Here is a 17500-nt window from a genome sequence, read left to right on the forward strand (position 1 = left end):
GGGGTCATCCTCAGGCATCCAGACAACCGCTTAAGGGTCAGGATTCCTACATGTCTTAACCTGCCCCCCCCCCCCCCCCCCCCCCCGTCTCTCTCTCTCTCTCTCTCTCTCTCTCTCTCTCTCTCTCTCTCTCTCTCTCTCTCTCTCTGTCTCTGTGTGTGTTCCTGCTCTGCCCTCTCTGTGTGTGTGTGTGTGTGTGTGTGTGTGTGTATTCCTGCTCTGCCCTCTCTGTGTGTGTGTGTTCCTGCTCTGCCCTCTCTCTGTGTGTGTGTGTTCCTGCGCTGCCCTCTCTCTCTCTCTCTCTGTGTGTGTGTGTGTGTTCCTGCTCTGCCCTCTCTCTGTGTGTGTGTGTTCCTGCTCTGCCCTCTCTCTCTGTGTGTGTGTTCCTGCTCTGCCCTCTCTCTGTGTGTGTGTGTTCCTGCTCTGCCCTCTCTCTGTGTGTGTGTGTGTTCCTGCGCTGCCCTCTCTCTCTCTCTCTCTGTGTGTGTGTGTGTTCCTGCACTGCCCTCTCTCTGTGTGTGTGTGTTCCTGCTCTGCCCTCTCTCTGTGTGTGTGTGTGTTCCTGCTCTGCCCTCTCTCTCTGTGTGTGTGTGTTCCTGCTCTGCCCTCTCTCTGTGTGTGTGTGTGTTCCTGCTCTGCCCTCTCTCTGTGTGTGTGTGTTCCTGCGCTGCCCTCTCTCTGTGTGTGTGTGTGTTCCTGCGCTGCCCTCTCTCTCTCTCTCTCTGTGTGTGTGTGTGTTCCTGCTCTGCCCTCTCTCTCTCTCTCTCTGTGTGTGTGTGTGTGTGTGTGTGTGTGTGTGTGTGTGTGTGTTCCTGCTCTGCCCTCTCTCTCTCTCTCTCTGTGTGTGTGTGTGTGTGTGTGTGTGTTTCTACAGTTCGGTAGTGCAATCAGGAAGTAGGAGATTGTGTTTTGAGGAAGTGAACCATGAAAGGAAAATAGGTGTGTGTGTGTGTGTGTGTGTGTGTGTGAATATATGTGCATTCTCAGCATATGTGTGTGTGTACGCGCTCTGAGCGTGTGTGTGTGTGTGTGTGTATAGCAGTGTTAGTTTACTAACCCAGGGCTGTAGAGAGACTTTTCTGCTGGAGAAAGCTGGAAGCCGGGATGTGGGGGGCTGTTTGTGTGTATATATATGTATATATATATGGAGATTCTCACTGCAGAATTAGGAATTTCAGCAAATTTTCTCCAAAAATCAAATGACGAAATCTTGACATTTCAATGGTTTCCTCTCCTCCTTTTCAGTATCGGTCCGTTTCCCCAAAACATCAAATTTAAAGCAGCATTTTCATTTGTATGTTTAAATCATCATCATGTCTAGTAAATCACAGTTTTAATTTCACGAAAATAACTCAAAATATATGTTGAATCATGTATTCCCCTCGAGCCTCCTTTTGAAATGCTCTGTCTGATTGTGTGATACCAATGTTTATATATTTACACAGCCCTGATTGGTGGACAGCATCGTCTTGACTCATTTTCTCTACACTCGCCACGCCACTTTACCCCTTCAAAGTTAATAAAAAAATAAAATAAATAAAAAAATGAATAAGTCATACTGTGGGACTAAACTCTGTCTAATCCAGGGCTTCCCAACCTGTAGGTTTACAGTCCTGTATGTTTTACAGCCCAACCCTCTTCCTGGAGATCTACTGTCCTGTAGGTTTTACAGCCCAACCCTCTTCCTGTAGATCTACTGTCCTGTAGGTTTTACAGCCCAACCCTCTTCCTGGAGATCTACTGTCCTGTATGTTTTACAGCCCAACCCTCTTCCTGGAGATCTACTGTCCTGTAGGTTTTACAGCCCAACCCTCTTCCTGGAGATCTAGTGTCCTGTAGGTTTACAGCCCAACCCTCTTCCTGGAGATCTACTGTCCTGTAGGTTTTACAGCCCAACCCTCTTCCTGGAGATCTACAGTCCTGTAGGTTTTACAGCCCAACCCTCTTCTTGGAGATCTCCTGTCCTGTAGGTTTACAGTCCAACCCTCTTCCTGGAGATCTACTGTCCTGTAGGTTTACAGCCCAACACTCTTCCTGGAGATCTACTGTCCTTGTAGGTTCAGTCCAACCCTCTTCCTTGTAGATCTACTGTCCTGTAGGTTCAGTCCAACCCTCTTCCTGGAGATCTACTGTCCTGTAGGTTTTACAGCCCAACCCTCTTCCTGGAGATCTACTGTCCTGTAGGTTTTACAGCCCAACCCTCTTCCTGGAGATCTACTGTCCTGTAGGTTTTACAGCCCAACCCTCTTCCTGGAGATCTACTGTCCTGTATGTTTTACAGCCCAACCCTCTTCCTGGAGATCTACTGTCCTGTAGGTTTTACAGCCCAACCCTCTTCCTGGAGATCTAGTGTCCTGTAGGTTTACAGCCCAACCCTCTTCCTGGAGATCTACTGTCCTGTAGGTTTTACAGTCCAACCCGCTTCCTGGAGATCTACAGTCCTGTAGGTTTTACAGCCCAACCCTCTTCCTGGAGATCTACTGTCCTTGTAGGTTTTACAGCCCAACCCTCTTCCCGGAGATCTACTGTCCTTGTAGGTTTTACAGCCCAACCCTCTTCCTGGAGATCTACTGTCCTGTAGGTTTTACAGCCCAACCCTCTTCTTGGAGATCTCCTGTCCTGTAGGTTTACAGTCCAACCCTCTTCCTGGAGATCTACTGTCCTGTAGGTTTACAGCCCAACACTCTTCCTGGAGATCTACTGTCCTTGTAGGTTCAGTCCAACCCTCTTCCTGGAGATCTACTGTCCTGTAGGTTCAGTCCAACCCTCTTCCTGGAGATCTACTGTCCTGTAGGTTTACAGTCCAACCCTCTTCCTGGAGATCTACTGTCCTGTAGGTTTACAGCCCAACACTCTTCCTGGAGATCTACTGTCCTTGTAGGTTCAGTCCAACCCTTTTCTTGGAGATCTCCTGTCCTGTAGGTTTACAGTCCAACCCTCTTCCTGGAGATCTACTGTCCTGTAGGTTTACAGCCCAACACTCTTCCTGGAGATCTACTGTCCTTGTAGGTTCAGTCCAACCCTCTTCCTGGAGATCTACTGTCCTGTAGGTTCAGTCCAACCCTCTTCCTGGAGATCTACTGTCCTGTAGGTTTACAGTCCAACCCTCTTCCTGGAGATCTACTCTCCTGTAGGTTTACAGTCCAACCCTCTTCCTGGAGATCTACTGTCCTGTAGGTTTACTGTCCAACCCTCTTCCTGGAGATCTACTGTCCTGTAGGTTTACAGCCCAACACTCTTCCTGGAGATCTACTGTCCTTGTAGGTTCAGTCCAACCCTCTTCCTGGAGATCTACTGTCCTGTAGGTTTACAGTCCAACCCTCTTCCTGGAGATCTACTGTCCTGTAGGTTTACAGTCCAACCCTCTTCCTGGAGATCTACCGTCCTGTAGGTTTACAGTCCAACCCTCTTCCTGGAGATCTACTGTCCTGTAGGTTTACAGTCCAACCCTCTTCCTGGAGATCTACTGTCCTGTAGGTTTACAGTCCAACCCTCTTCCTGGAGATCTACCGTCCTGTAGGTTTACAGTCCAACCCTCTTCCTGGAGATCTACCGTCCTGTAGGTTTACAGTCCAACCCTCTTCCTGGAGATCTACCGTCCTGTAGGTTTACAGTCCAACCCTCTTCCTGGAGATCTACTGTCCTGTAGGTTCAGTCCAACCCTCTTCCTGGAGATCTACTGTCCTGTAGGTTCCAAAATGAGAGCCTACATTTGACATTTTAACTCCAAAACCCTTTTAAACGTTTCGAGCCACTTTGGAATTTGACTTTAGGAGGAACTTGGATAAACGTCTAATTCTACAGTGAGACTGTGAGATCTGGTTGGGGGGGAAACTAAGGTGCACTTCCTGATCAAAGGATCATTTTAGAGACACATATTTCCCTCACATTCCACCCACAAAGAATTCAAAAGCAAATAACATTTTTGATAAACTCCCTTATCTATTAGGTGAAATAACATTGTGTGCCATTACAGAATAAATATGTATTTTTACCTGTTGTCATATGGAAGAGCAACCAATGGAGCAAATACAACCTATAGTTTTATTTATTTCCCCTGCAACTATTCGCACATTGATACACATTGATATAACACTATACAATAATATAACATTTGAAATGTCTCTTTTTTTTTCTTTTTTTAAAAAACTCTTATGAGTGTAATTTTTAGTGTTCATGTCACGTTTACTCCCTTTCTCCGGCGCTCGATGTCGTCAGTCCATTAACTACCGGTCTTGGCAACTCATCATTATGCACACCTGGCAACCCATCATTATGTACACCTGGCAACCCATCATTATATACACCTGGCAACCCATCATTATGTACACCTGGCAACCCTCATTATGTACACCTGGCAACCCTCATTATGTACACCTGGCAACCCTCATTATGTACACCTGGCAACCCATCATTATGTACACCTGGCAACCCTCATGATGTACACCTGGCAACCCTCATTATGTACACCTGGCAACCCTCATTATGTACACCTGGCAACCCATCATTATGTACACCTGGACTTCATCACTTCCCTGATTACTTCCTCTTCATCTACAGCTCCGTTGTATTATTTCCTGTTTTTGGATTCACTCTCACCGACTGCTTCCTGTCTCCCTGCGTCTCCGTTACACAGTTCATAAACATATTCAATACTCTCCCTCTCCTTGTCTGTGGTCCCCACATGCTTCAAGATATCCACCATTGTCCCTGTACCCGAGCAAACTAAGGTAACCTACCTAAATGACTATCGCCCTGTAGAACTCATTTTACCTGACACACTGGACTCCACTCCAATTAGCATACCGCTCCAACAGATCCACAGATGATGCAATCGCCCCTGCTCTGAATGTTGTTCATTAACGACAATCGACGACAAATCAGCGTTCAACATCATGGGTCTGAACACCTCAAACTGGGTCCTGGACTTCCTGACGGGCCGACTCCAGGTGGTGAGGGTAGGCAACAATACCTCTGCAATGCTGAGCATCAACACAGGGACCCCCTCCAGGGGTGCGTGCTCAGCCCCCTCCTGTACTCCCTGTTCACCTACAACTGGGTGACCACACACACACACACACGACTCCAACACCATCAATGAGTTTCCGACGACACAACGGTGTTGGGCCTGATCAGCAACGAGACAGCCTACAGGGAGGAAGTTAGAGCCCTGGCACAGTGGTGCAAGGGAAACAGCCTCTCCCTGAATGGCAGCACAACTAAGGAGCTGGTTGTGGACTACAGGAGAAAGAGTGAAGGGCAGAACCCCATCCACATCGACGGGGCTGTTGAGCCACGGACTGCTCACTGTGTTACTATCTGGCAAGCGGTATCCAATAATGTTGGTACCATGTTTTGTGCTGCTATCATGTTGTGCTGCTACCATGTTGTGCTGCTACCATGTTGTGCTGCTACCATGTTGTTGTTGCTACCATGTTGTGCATGCTACCATGTTGTGCTGCTACCATGTTGTGCTGGTATCATGTTGGTTTGCTACCATGTTGTGCTGCTACCATGTTGTGTTGCTACCATGTTGTGTTGCTACCATGTTGTTGTCATGTTGTTGCTACCATGTTGTGTTGCTACTATGTTGTTTTTATGTTGTGTTGCTACCATGTTGTGTTGCTACCATGTTGTTGTCATGTTGTGATGCTACCATGTTGTTGTCATGTTGTGCTGCTACCATGTTGTTGTCATGTTGTGCTGCTACCACATGTTGTGCTGCTACCATGTTGTGCTGCTACCATGTGTTGTGCTGCTACCATGTTGTGCTGCTACCATGTGTTGTGCTGCTACCATGTTGTGCTTCTGCCATGTTGTGTTGCTAACATGTTGTGCTTCTACCATGTTGTGCTGCTACCATGTTGTGCTGCTACCATGTTGTGCTGCTACCATGTTGTGCTGCTACCATGTTGTGCTTCTACCATGTTGTGCTGCTACCATGTTGTGCTGCTACCATGTTGTGTTTTTGTCATGTGTTGTCGTCTTGGTTCTCTATTTATGTAGTATTGTGGTGCCTAGTTAAATAAAGGTTAAATAATAAATAATAGCACCTCTTCTATTTCTTCTGCTACTTGTTATTTTTGACTATTGTCATTGTTATTGTTCATTATTGATCATTGAACCTTTTAATACCTGCTTCAAGCTGTGTATGTATCAAATACATTGATTGGATTTTGTCTGAGCAGAGTGGTTTATTCCCACTCTCTCTATATCCCTCCCCTCTCTCTCTCTCTCTCTCTCCACCCCCCTCTCTCTATATCCCTCCTCACTCTCTACCCCTCCTCTCTCTCTCTCTCTCTCTCTCTCTCTCTCTCTACCCCTCCTCACTCTCTCTCTCTCTCTCTCTCTCTCTCTCTCTACCCCTCCTCACTCTCTCTCTCTTTACCCCTCCTCACTCTCTACCCCCCTCTCTCTCTCTCTCTACCCCTCCTCTCTCTCTCTCTCTCTCTCTCTCTCTCTCTCTCTCTACCCCTCCTCACTCTCTCTCTCTTTACCCCTCCTCACTCTCTACCCGCCTCTCTCTCTCTCTCTACCCCTCCTCACTCTCTCTCTCTATTCCTCCTCTCTCTCTCTTTACCCCTCCTCACTCTCTACCCCTCCTCTCTCTCTCTCGCTCTCTTTCTCTGTCTTCTCTCTTTCTTTGTATTTCTCTCTCCCCCTACTCACTCTCTGTCTTCCTATTCCTCTCCTCTCAGTGGTCTACCCATCTAGTTGTTAAGTAAATGTGGGGCTTTATGAAGTCAGTTTCAACCCCCAATCAAGCTGTTTAAATGTTTACATATGACTGTGAGCCTGTGTGTGTGTGTGTGGGGGGGGGGGGGTTCTACGCTGAAGCCGAAGGGTAGATGGGGGGGGGGGGTTCTCTCCTGGGAGAGAAGAGAAAATTCAATAGCTCAAAAATGGCAGAAAATGAATGTTTGCCTGTGTGTGTAGTTTTGTTCCTTTACTTCTGTTTGATTCATAATTTATGTGCGATGTCATTTCATGGCTGCATATTAAAGTAAGGGACATCCCAACTGAGCGAGAATGAGGCAAAAAAAAAAAAAAACAGTTTGCTATTCTTCCACGTGCATTTCATCGGGCCCATTAGATCTGAACGCAACGAGTGTACACTCTACTGTGAAATGCCTACGAGCCCTTCCCAACGATGCAGTGTTTAAACATGTTAATTAATACAAATCAAATAGAAACAAAAGAGGTATAAAATACAAAAGAATGGAGCAGGAAGTATCGATCAATGTGGAGCTAAATACAGGAAGTACCAGATCAATATGGAGCTATATACAGGAAGTACCAGATCAATATGGAGCTATATACAGGAAGTACCAGTACCAGATCAATGTGGAGCTAAATACAGGAAGTACCAGATCAATATGGAGCTATATACAGGGAGTACCAGTACCAGATCAATGTGAAGCTGTATACAGGAAGTATCAGATGAATGTGGAGCTATATACAGGAAGTACCAGATCAATGTGGAACTATATACAGGAAGTACCAGTACCAGATTAATGTGGAGCTATATACAGGAAGTACCAGTACCAGATCAATGTGGAGCTATATACAGGAAGTACCAGTACTAGATCAATGTGGAGCTATATACAGGAAGTACCAGATCACTGTGGAGCTATATACAGGAAGTACCATATCACGGTGGAGCTATATACAGGAAGTACATGATCAATATGGAGCTAAATACAGGAAGTACCAGATCAACATGGAGCTATATACAGGGAGTACCAGATCAATATGGAGCTATATACAGGAAGTACCAGTACCAGATTAATGTGGAGCTATATACAGGAAGTACCAGATCAATGTGGAGCTAAATACAGGAAGTACCAGATCAATATGGAGCTATATACAGGGAGTACCAGTACCAGATCAATGTGGAGCTATATACAGGAAGTACCAGATCAATGTGGAGCTAAATACAGGAAGTACCAGATCAATATGGAGCTATATACAGGGAGTACCAGTACCAGATCAATGTGGAGCTATATACAGGAAGTATCAGATTAATGTGGAGCTACATACAGGAAGTACCAGATCAATGTGGAGCTATATACAGGGAGTACCAGCACCAGTACCAGATCAATGTGGAGCTATTTACAGGAAGTACCAGTACCAGATCAATATGGACCTATATACAGGAAGTACCAGATCAATGTGGAACTATATACAGGAAGTACCAGATCAATGTGGAGCTATATACAGGAAGTACCAGATCAATGTGGAGCAAAATACAGGAAGTACCAGATTAATGTGGAGCTACATACAGGAAGTACCAGATGAATGTGGAGCTAAATACAGGAAGTACCAGATCAATGTGGAGCTATATACAGGAAGTACCAGTATCAGATCAATGTGGAGCTATATACAGGAAGTACCAGATCAATGTGGAGCTATATACAGGTAGTACCAGATCAATGTGGAGCTATATACAGGAAGTATCAGATCAATGTGGAGCTGTGTACAGGGAGTACCAGACCAATGTGGGGCTATATACAGGAAGTACCAGTACCAGATCAATGTGGAGGTATGTACATGGAGTACCAGTACCAGATCAATGTGGAGCTATATACAGGAAGTACCAGATCAATGTGGAGCTATATACAGGAAGTACCAGTACCAGATCAATGTGGAGGTATATACAGGAAGTACCAGATCAATGTGGAGCTATATACAGGAAGTACCAGTACCAGATCAATGTGGAGCTATATACAGGAAGTACCAGATCAAAGTTGAGCTATATACAGGAAGTACCAGATCAATGTGGAGCTATATACAGGAAGTACCAGATCAATGTGGAGCTATATACAGGAAGTATCAGATCAATGTGGAGCTATGTACAGGGAGTACCAGATCAATGTGGGGCTATATACAGGAAGTAACAGTACCAGATCTATGTGGAGGTATGTACATGGAGTACCAGTACCAGATCAATGTGGAGCTATATACAGGAAGTACCAGATCAATGTGGAGCTATATACAGGAAGTACCAGTACCAGATCAATGTGGAGGTATATACAGGAAGTACCAGATCAATGTGGAGCTATATACAGGAAGTACCAGTACCAGATCAATGTGGAGCTATATACAGGAAGTACCAGATCAAAGTGGAGCTATATACAGGAAGTACCAGATCAATGTGGAGCTATATACAGGAAGTACCAGATCAATGTGGTTTAGTTTAGTTTATTAGTTCGACCAATTTGAAAAACAAGCACACATAAAACTTAAAAGCCATACATGCACATGAATAAAATCGTAGAGGATAACGCACAATAAAGTCTGGGACTGATTTCAATTGTGGTCCTCTTGAGACAAGATGGCTGGACAAGATGGAACACAATTAAACACAGTATGGCAGTGAAATAATAAAACCAAAACAGAGAAGAAGAACATCTATCTCATCAAAAACAGAGAAGAAGAACATCTATCTCATCAAAAACAGAGAAGAAGAACATCTGTCTCATCAAAAACAGAGAAGAAGAACATCTGTCTCATCAAAAACAGAGAAGAAGAACATCTGTCTCATCAAAAACAGAGAAGAAGAACATCTGTCTCATCAAAAACAGAGAAGAAGAACATCAATCTCATCAAAAACAGAGAAGAAGAACATCTATCTCATCAAAAACAGAGAAGAAGAACATCTGTCTCATCAAAAACAGAGAAGAAGCACATCTGTCTCATCAAAAACAGAGAAGAAGAACATCTGTCTCATCAAAAACAGAGAAGAAGGACATCTCTATCTCATCAAAAACAGAGAAGAAGAACATCTGTCTCATCAAAAACAGAGAAGAAGAACATCTGTCTCATCAAAAACAGAGAAGAACATCTATCTCATCAAAAACAGAGAAGAAGAACATCTATCTCATCATTGCAGTTACATCATAGGGGTTATTCATACGGGCACAGAAGACATCAAACATATTTTTACTTTATGTTAAAAGCTGCCCAGAGAGGACGTTGTTTTTATAGGCAGAGGCAACTCATTCCATTCTGAGGCTACAGTATACAAGAAAGTACATTTACTCCTGAACCTATATAAGCACACATCAGCAACACCTGATCTGGTGCTGTGATTGTGTGCATCGCTAACACGAGGAAAGTAATCACTTAGATATCTGGGCGCAGGACCATAAATACTCTTGTAAACCAAACCTAGTCTAATCTGGGAGCTATATACAGGGAGTACCAGTACCAGATCAATGTGGAGCTATATACAGGAAGTACCAGTACCAGATCAATGTGGAGCTATATACAGGAAGTACCAGTACCAGATCAATGTGGAGCTATATACAGGAAGTACCAGTACCAGATTAATGTGGAGCTATATACAGGAAGTACCAGTACCAGATCAATGTGGAGCTATATACAGGAAATACCAGATCAACGTGGAGCTATATACAGGAAGTACCAGTACCAGATCAATGTGGAGCTATATACAGGAAGTACCAGTACTAGATCAATGTGGAGCTATATACAGGAAATACCAGATCAACGTGGAGCTATACACAGGAAGTACCAGTACCAGATCAATGTGGAGCTATATACAGGAAGTACCAGTACCAAATCAATGTGGAGATATTTACAGGAAGTACCAGATCAATGTGGAGCTATATACAGGGAGTAACAGATCAATGTGGAGCTATATACAGGAAGTACCAGATCATTGTGGAGCTATATACAGGAAGTACCAGATCAATGTGGAGCTATATACAGGAAGTACCAGATCAATGTGGAGCTATATACAGGAAGTACCAGTACCAGATCAATTGGGAGCTATATACAGGAAGTACCAGTACCAGATCAATGTGGAGCTATATACAGGAAGTACCAGATCAATGTGGAGCTACATACAAGGAGTACCAAATCAATATGGAGCTATATACAGGAGGTACCAGTACCAGATCAATGTGGAGCTATATAAAGGAAGTACCAGTACCAGATCAATGTGGAGCTATATAAAGGAAGTACCAGTACCAGATCAATGTGGAGCTATATTCAAGAAGTACCAGATCATTGTGGAGCTATATACAGGAAGTACCAGATCAATGTGGAGCTATATACAAGGAGTACCAGTACCAGATCAATGTGGAGCTATATAAAGGAAGTACCAGTACCAGATCAATGTGGAGCAATATTCAGGAAGTACCAGTACCAGATCAATGTGGAGCAATATTCAGGAAGTACCAGATCATTGTGGAGCTATATACAAGAAGTACCAGATCAATGTGGAGCTATATACAGGAACTACCAGATCAATGTGGAGCTATATACAAGGAGTACCAGTACCAGATCAATGTGGAGCTATATACAGGAAGTACCAGTACCAGATCAATTGGGAGCTATATTCAGGAAGTACCAGATCATTGTGGAGCTATATACAAGGAGTACCAGTACCAGATCAATGTGGAGCTATATACAGGAAGTACCAGTACCAGATCAATGTGGAGCTATATACAGGAAGTACCAGTACCAGATCAATGTGGAGCTATATAAAGGAAGTACCAGTACCAGATCAATGTGGAGCTATATTCAGGAAGTACCAGATCATTGTGGAGCTATATACAATAAGTACCAGATCAATGTGGAGCTATATGCAGGAACTACCAGATCAATGTGGAGCTATATACAGGAAGTACCAGTACCAGATCAATTGGGAGCTATATACAGGAAGTACCAGTACCAGATCAATGTGGAGCTATATACAGGAAGTACCAGTACCAGATTAATGTGGAGCTATATACAGGAAGTACCAGTACCAGATCAATGTGGAGCTATATACAGGAAATACCAGATCAACGTGGAGCTATATACAGGAAGTACCAGTACCAGATCAATGTGGAGCTATATACAGGAAGTACCAGTACTAGATCAATGTGGAGCTATATACAGGAAATACCAGATCAACGTGGAGCTATACACAGGAAGTACCAGTACCAGATCAATGTGGAGCTATATACAGGAAGTACCAGTACCAAATCAATGTGGAGATATTTACAGGAAGTACCAGATCAATGTGGAGCTATATACAGGGAGTAACAGATCAATGTGGAGCTATATACAGGAAGTACCAGATCATTGTGGAGCTATATACAGGAAGTACCAGATCAATGTGGAGCTATATACAGGAAGTACCAGATCAATGTGGAGCTATATACAGGAAGTACCAGTACCAGATCAATTGGGAGCTATATACAGGAAGTACCAGTACCAGATCAATGTGGAGCTATATACAGGAAGTACCAGATCAATGTGGAGCTACATACAAGGAGTACCAAATCAATATGGAGCTATATACAGGAGGTACCAGTACCAGATCAATGTGGAGCTATATAAAGGAAGTACCAGTACCAGATCAATGTGGAGCTATATAAAGGAAGTACCAGTACCAGATCAATGTGGAGCTATATTCAAGAAGTACCAGATCATTGTGGAGCTATATACAGGAAGTACCAGATCAATGTGGAGCTATATACAAGGAGTACCAGTACCAGATCAATGTGGAGCTATATAAAGGAAGTACCAGTACCAGATCAATGTGGAGCAATATTCAGGAAGTACCAGTACCAGATCAATGTGGAGCAATATTCAGGAAGTACCAGATCATTGTGGAGCTATATACAAGAAGTACCAGATCAATGTGGAGCTATATACAGGAACTACCAGATCAATGTGGAGCTATATACAAGGAGTACCAGTACCAGATCAATGTGGAGCTATATACAGGAAGTACCAGTACCAGATCAATTGGGAGCTATATTCAGGAAGTACCAGATCATTGTGGAGCTATATACAAGGAGTACCAGTACCAGATCAATGTGGAGCTATATACAGGAAGTACCAGTACCAGATCAATGTGGAGCTATATACAGGAAGTACCAGTACCAGATCAATGTGGAGCTATATAAAGGAAGTACCAGTACCAGATCAATGTGGAGCTATATTCAGGAAGTACCAGATCATTGTGGAGCTATATACAATAAGTACCAGATCAATGTGGAGCTATATGCAGGAACTACCAGATCAATGTGGAGCTATATACAGGAAGTACCAGTACCAGATCAATTGGGAGCTATATACAGGAAGTACCAGTATCAGATCAATGTGGAGCTATATACAGGAAGTTCCAGATCAATGTGGAGCTACATACAAGGAGTACCAAATCAATGTGGAGCTATATACAGGAAGTACCAGTACCAGATCAATGTGGAGCTATATACAGGAAATACCAGATCAACGTGGAGCTATATACAGGAAGTACCAGTACCAGATCAATGTGGAGCTATATACAGGAAGTACCAGTACCAGATCAATGTGGAGCTATATACAGGAAGTACCAGTACCAGATTTGGTTTTTGGTTTGGATATGTTCGTATAGTCACTGTGGGGATGACATCGTCTATTTACTTATTGATGAAGCCTGCGACTGATGTGGTAAATACTTGTCGCCTAGAGCAGCGTTTCCCAAACTCAGTCCCGGGGCCCTCAAGGAGTGCAAACCTTGTTTTTTTGCCTTTAGTACTACACAGCTGATTCAAACAATCAACTCATCATCAAGCTTTGATTATTTGAATCAGCTGTATAATGCTAGGGCAAAAACTAAAATGTGTACGCCTTTGGGTCCCCAGGACCAAGTTTGGGAAGCACCAATTTCTCCCATTTTAAAGTGCGTTATAGATCATTCCACAGATACGGTGCAAGGAAATGAAGTGCTGATTTACCTAACTCTCTGGAAACCAAAAGGAGGCTCCAGAGTTAACCAACCCTGTGAACGGGTTTGACAACTTGTTATTTTAAATCTTAACAGCGATGTTAGGTAAGACGGAAGTTTGTGGAACAGGTCGTTGTAAACAAAAAGAGCTTAATGATGTGATCTACATGACTTCAAAGAGGTCCAGACCACCTTTTGGTAAAGAATACAGTGATGAGTAATTAAACTGTCTCCCGTGATAAAACAAAGGGAGCTATAAAAAACCGGCATCCAGGGGGTTAAGAGTAGAGTCAGCTGCCCTTTAATAAATTATATCGCCATAACAACAACAGGAGGAAAGGTTGATACGTAGTATCACCATAACAACAGGTAGAAAGATTGATGCATAGTATCGCCATAACAACAACAGGTAGAAAGATTGATAAATAGTATCACCATAACAACAACAGGTAGAAAGGTTGATACATAGTATCACCATAACAACAGGTAGAAAGATTGATGCATAGTATCACCATAACAACAGGTAGAAAGATTGATACATAGTATCGCCATAACAACAACAGGTAGAAAGGTTGATAAATAGTATCGCCATAACAACAACAGGTAGAAAGGTTGATACATAGTATCACCATAACATCAGGTAGAAAGATTGATGCATAGTATCACCATAACAACAGGTAGAAAGGTTGATACATAGTATCACCATAACAACAACAGGTAGAAAGGTTGATAAATAGTATCGCCATAACAACAACAGGAGAAAAGGTTGATACATAGTATCACCATAACAACAGGTAGAAAGATTGATGCATAGTATCACCATAACAACAGGTAGAAAGGTTGATACATAGTATCACCATAACAACAACAGGTAGAAAGGTTGATAAATAGTATCGCCATAACAACAACAGGAGGAAAGGTTGATACATAGTATCACCATAACAACAGGTAGAAAGATTGATACATAGTATCACCATAACAACAACAGGTAGAAAGGTTGATAAATAGTATCGCCATAACAACAACAGGTCGAAAGGTTGATACATAGTATCACCATAACAACAGGTAGAAAGGTTGATACATAGTACCACCATAACAACAACAGGTAGAAAGGTTGATAAATAGTATCACCATAACAACAGGTAGAAAGGTTGATACATAGTATCACTATAACAACAGGTAGAAAGTTTGATAAATAGTATCACCATAACAACAGGTAGAAAGGTTGATACATATTATCACCATAACAACAGGTAGAATGGTTGATAAATTGTATCACCATAACAACAGGTAGAAATGTTGATAAATGGTATCACAATAATAACAGGTAGAAAGGTTGATAAATAGTATCACCATAACAACAGGTAGAATGGTTGATAAATGGTATCACCATAACAACAACAGGTAGAAAGGTTGATAAATAGTATCACCATAACAACAACAGGTAGAAAGGTTGATAAATAGTATCACCATAACAACAACAGGTGGAAAGGTTGACTGCACAATCTGCTTCCTGTTGACTAGAGAGAGAGAAGATCTGTTTCCTGTTGACTAGAGAGAGACAAGATATGCTTCCTGTTGACTAGAGAGAGACAATATCTGTTTTCTGTTGACTAGAGAGACAAGATCTGTTTCCTGTTGACTAGAGAGAGACAATATCTGTTTCCTGTTGACTAGAGAGAGACAAGATCTGTTTCCTGTTGACTAGAGAGAGACAAGATCTGTTTCCTGTTGACTTTAGAGAGACAAGATCTGTTTCCTGATGACTAGAGAGAGACAAGATCTGTTTCCTGTTGACTAGAGAGAGACAAGATCTGTTTCCTGTTGAATAGAGAGAGACAAGATCTGTTTCCTGTTGAATAGAGAGAGACAATATCTGTTTCTGGAAAAAAAGCCCATTTTAAATCTTAGTTTCTTAACAAGCTCAGTCATATGTTTTTTTAAACAATAAATTATTGTCAATCTAAATACTAGGGTATTTGTATGGGACTCGTTTGATTATAGAACCATCTGATGAGTAAATATATAATCTGTCTGAGACAATCTTACTTGTTACGTTCTGACCTTTATTTCCTTTGTTTTGTCTTTATTTAGTATGGTCAGGGCGTGAGTTGGGGTGGGCAGTCTATGTTTGTTTTTCTATGATTTGGGGCATTTCTATGTTTCGGCCTAGTATGGTTCTCAATCAGAGGCAGGTGTCATTAGTTGTCTCTGATTGAGAATCATACTTAGGTAGCCTGGGTTGCACTGTTTGTTTGTGGGTGATTGTCTATGTTGATGGCTTGTTTCAGCGCCGCTCGCATAAGCTTCACGGTTGTTATTTTGTTTACTGTTTTTGTATAGTGTTTCAGTGTTCAGTTCTTTTTTTAATTAAACATTCAACATGAACACATACCACGCCGCATTTTGGTCCTCCGATCCTTCTCGCCTCTCCTCTTCAGATGAAGAGGTTGATACATAGTACCACCATAACAACAACAGGTAGAAAGGTTGATAAATAGTATCACCATAACAACAGGTAGAAAGGTTGATACATAGTATCACTATAACAACAGGTATAGTATACTCCAATTGAAAATGTGTGGGCAGAACTGAAAAAGTGTGTGCGAGCCAGGAGGCCTTCAAACCTGTCTCAGTTACACCAGCTCTGTCAGGAGGAATGGGCCAAAATTCACCCAACTTATTGTGGGAAGCTTTCGGAAGGTTACCTACAACATTTGACACAAGTTAAACCATTTAAAGGCAATGCTACCAAATACTAATTGTGTATGTAAACTTCTGACCCACTGGGAATGTGATGAAAGAAATAAAAGCTGAAATAAATCATTCTCTCTACTATTATTCTGACATTTCACATTCTTTAAATAAAGTGGTGATCCTAACTGACCTAAGACAGGGAATTTTTACTAGGATTAAATGTCAGGAATTGTGAAAAACTGAGTTTAAATGTATTTGGCTAAGGTGTATGTAAACTTTCGACTTCAATATTAGGTGTCTCTAATATGGTCATATATTTGGCAACTGTATATGATATTTACCATTTTAACAGATTGACCAATAGTATTTATATATACAGCGAAAACCTACGTACCTATGTCAGAACGTTGTTTTTTGTCTACAGTTCATCCGTCAACACAATAGCAGTACCCTCCAAGCTGATTATTAAGCTCGGGGCCCTGGGTCTGAACCCCCCCCAATCGTGCAACTGGGTCCTGGACTTCCTGACGGACCGCCCCCAGGTGGTGAGGGTAGGAAACAACATCTCCACTTTACTGATCCACAACACAGGAGCCCCACAAGGGTGCGTGCTCAGCCCCCTCCTGTACTCCCTGTTCACCCATGATGACTGCGTGGCCATGCACTCCTCCAACTCAGTCATCAAGTTTGCAGACGACACAACAGTTACAGGCCTGATAACCAACAATGACAAGACAGCCTACAGGGAGGAGATGAGGGCCCTGGTGGAGTGGTGCCATGAAAATAATGTCTCCCTCTTCGTCAACAAAATTAAGGAGCTGATCGTAGACTTCAGGAAATAGCAGAGAGATCACTCCCCTATCCACATAGATGGGACTCTAGTGGAGAAGGTGGAAAGCTTCAAGTTCCTTGGCGTACACATCACGGACAAACTGAAATGATCCACCCACACAGACAGTGTGGTGAAGAAGTCACAACAGCGCCTCTTCAACCTCAGGAGGCTGAAGAAATCCGGCTTGGACCCTAAGACCCTCACAAACATTTCCAGATGCACAATTGAGAGCATCCTGTTGGGCT

The 17500-nt window shown here is 42.8% G+C and overlaps 1 protein-coding gene across 1 annotated transcript in view; it reads left to right on the forward strand.

Annotated features, from left to right (window-relative positions):
- LOC139388131 (rho guanine nucleotide exchange factor TIAM1-like) overlaps nt 1-17500 on the forward strand; it is a 182737-nt gene that overhangs the window by 1002 nt on the left and 164235 nt on the right. The gene's annotated exons all lie outside the window — the stretch shown is intronic.

This window comes from Oncorhynchus clarkii, chromosome 29 (assembly GCF_045791955.1).
Source record: "Oncorhynchus clarkii lewisi isolate Uvic-CL-2024 chromosome 29, UVic_Ocla_1.0, whole genome shotgun sequence".
In the NCBI taxonomy this organism is placed as follows: Eukaryota; Metazoa; Chordata; class Actinopteri; order Salmoniformes; family Salmonidae; genus Oncorhynchus; species Oncorhynchus clarkii.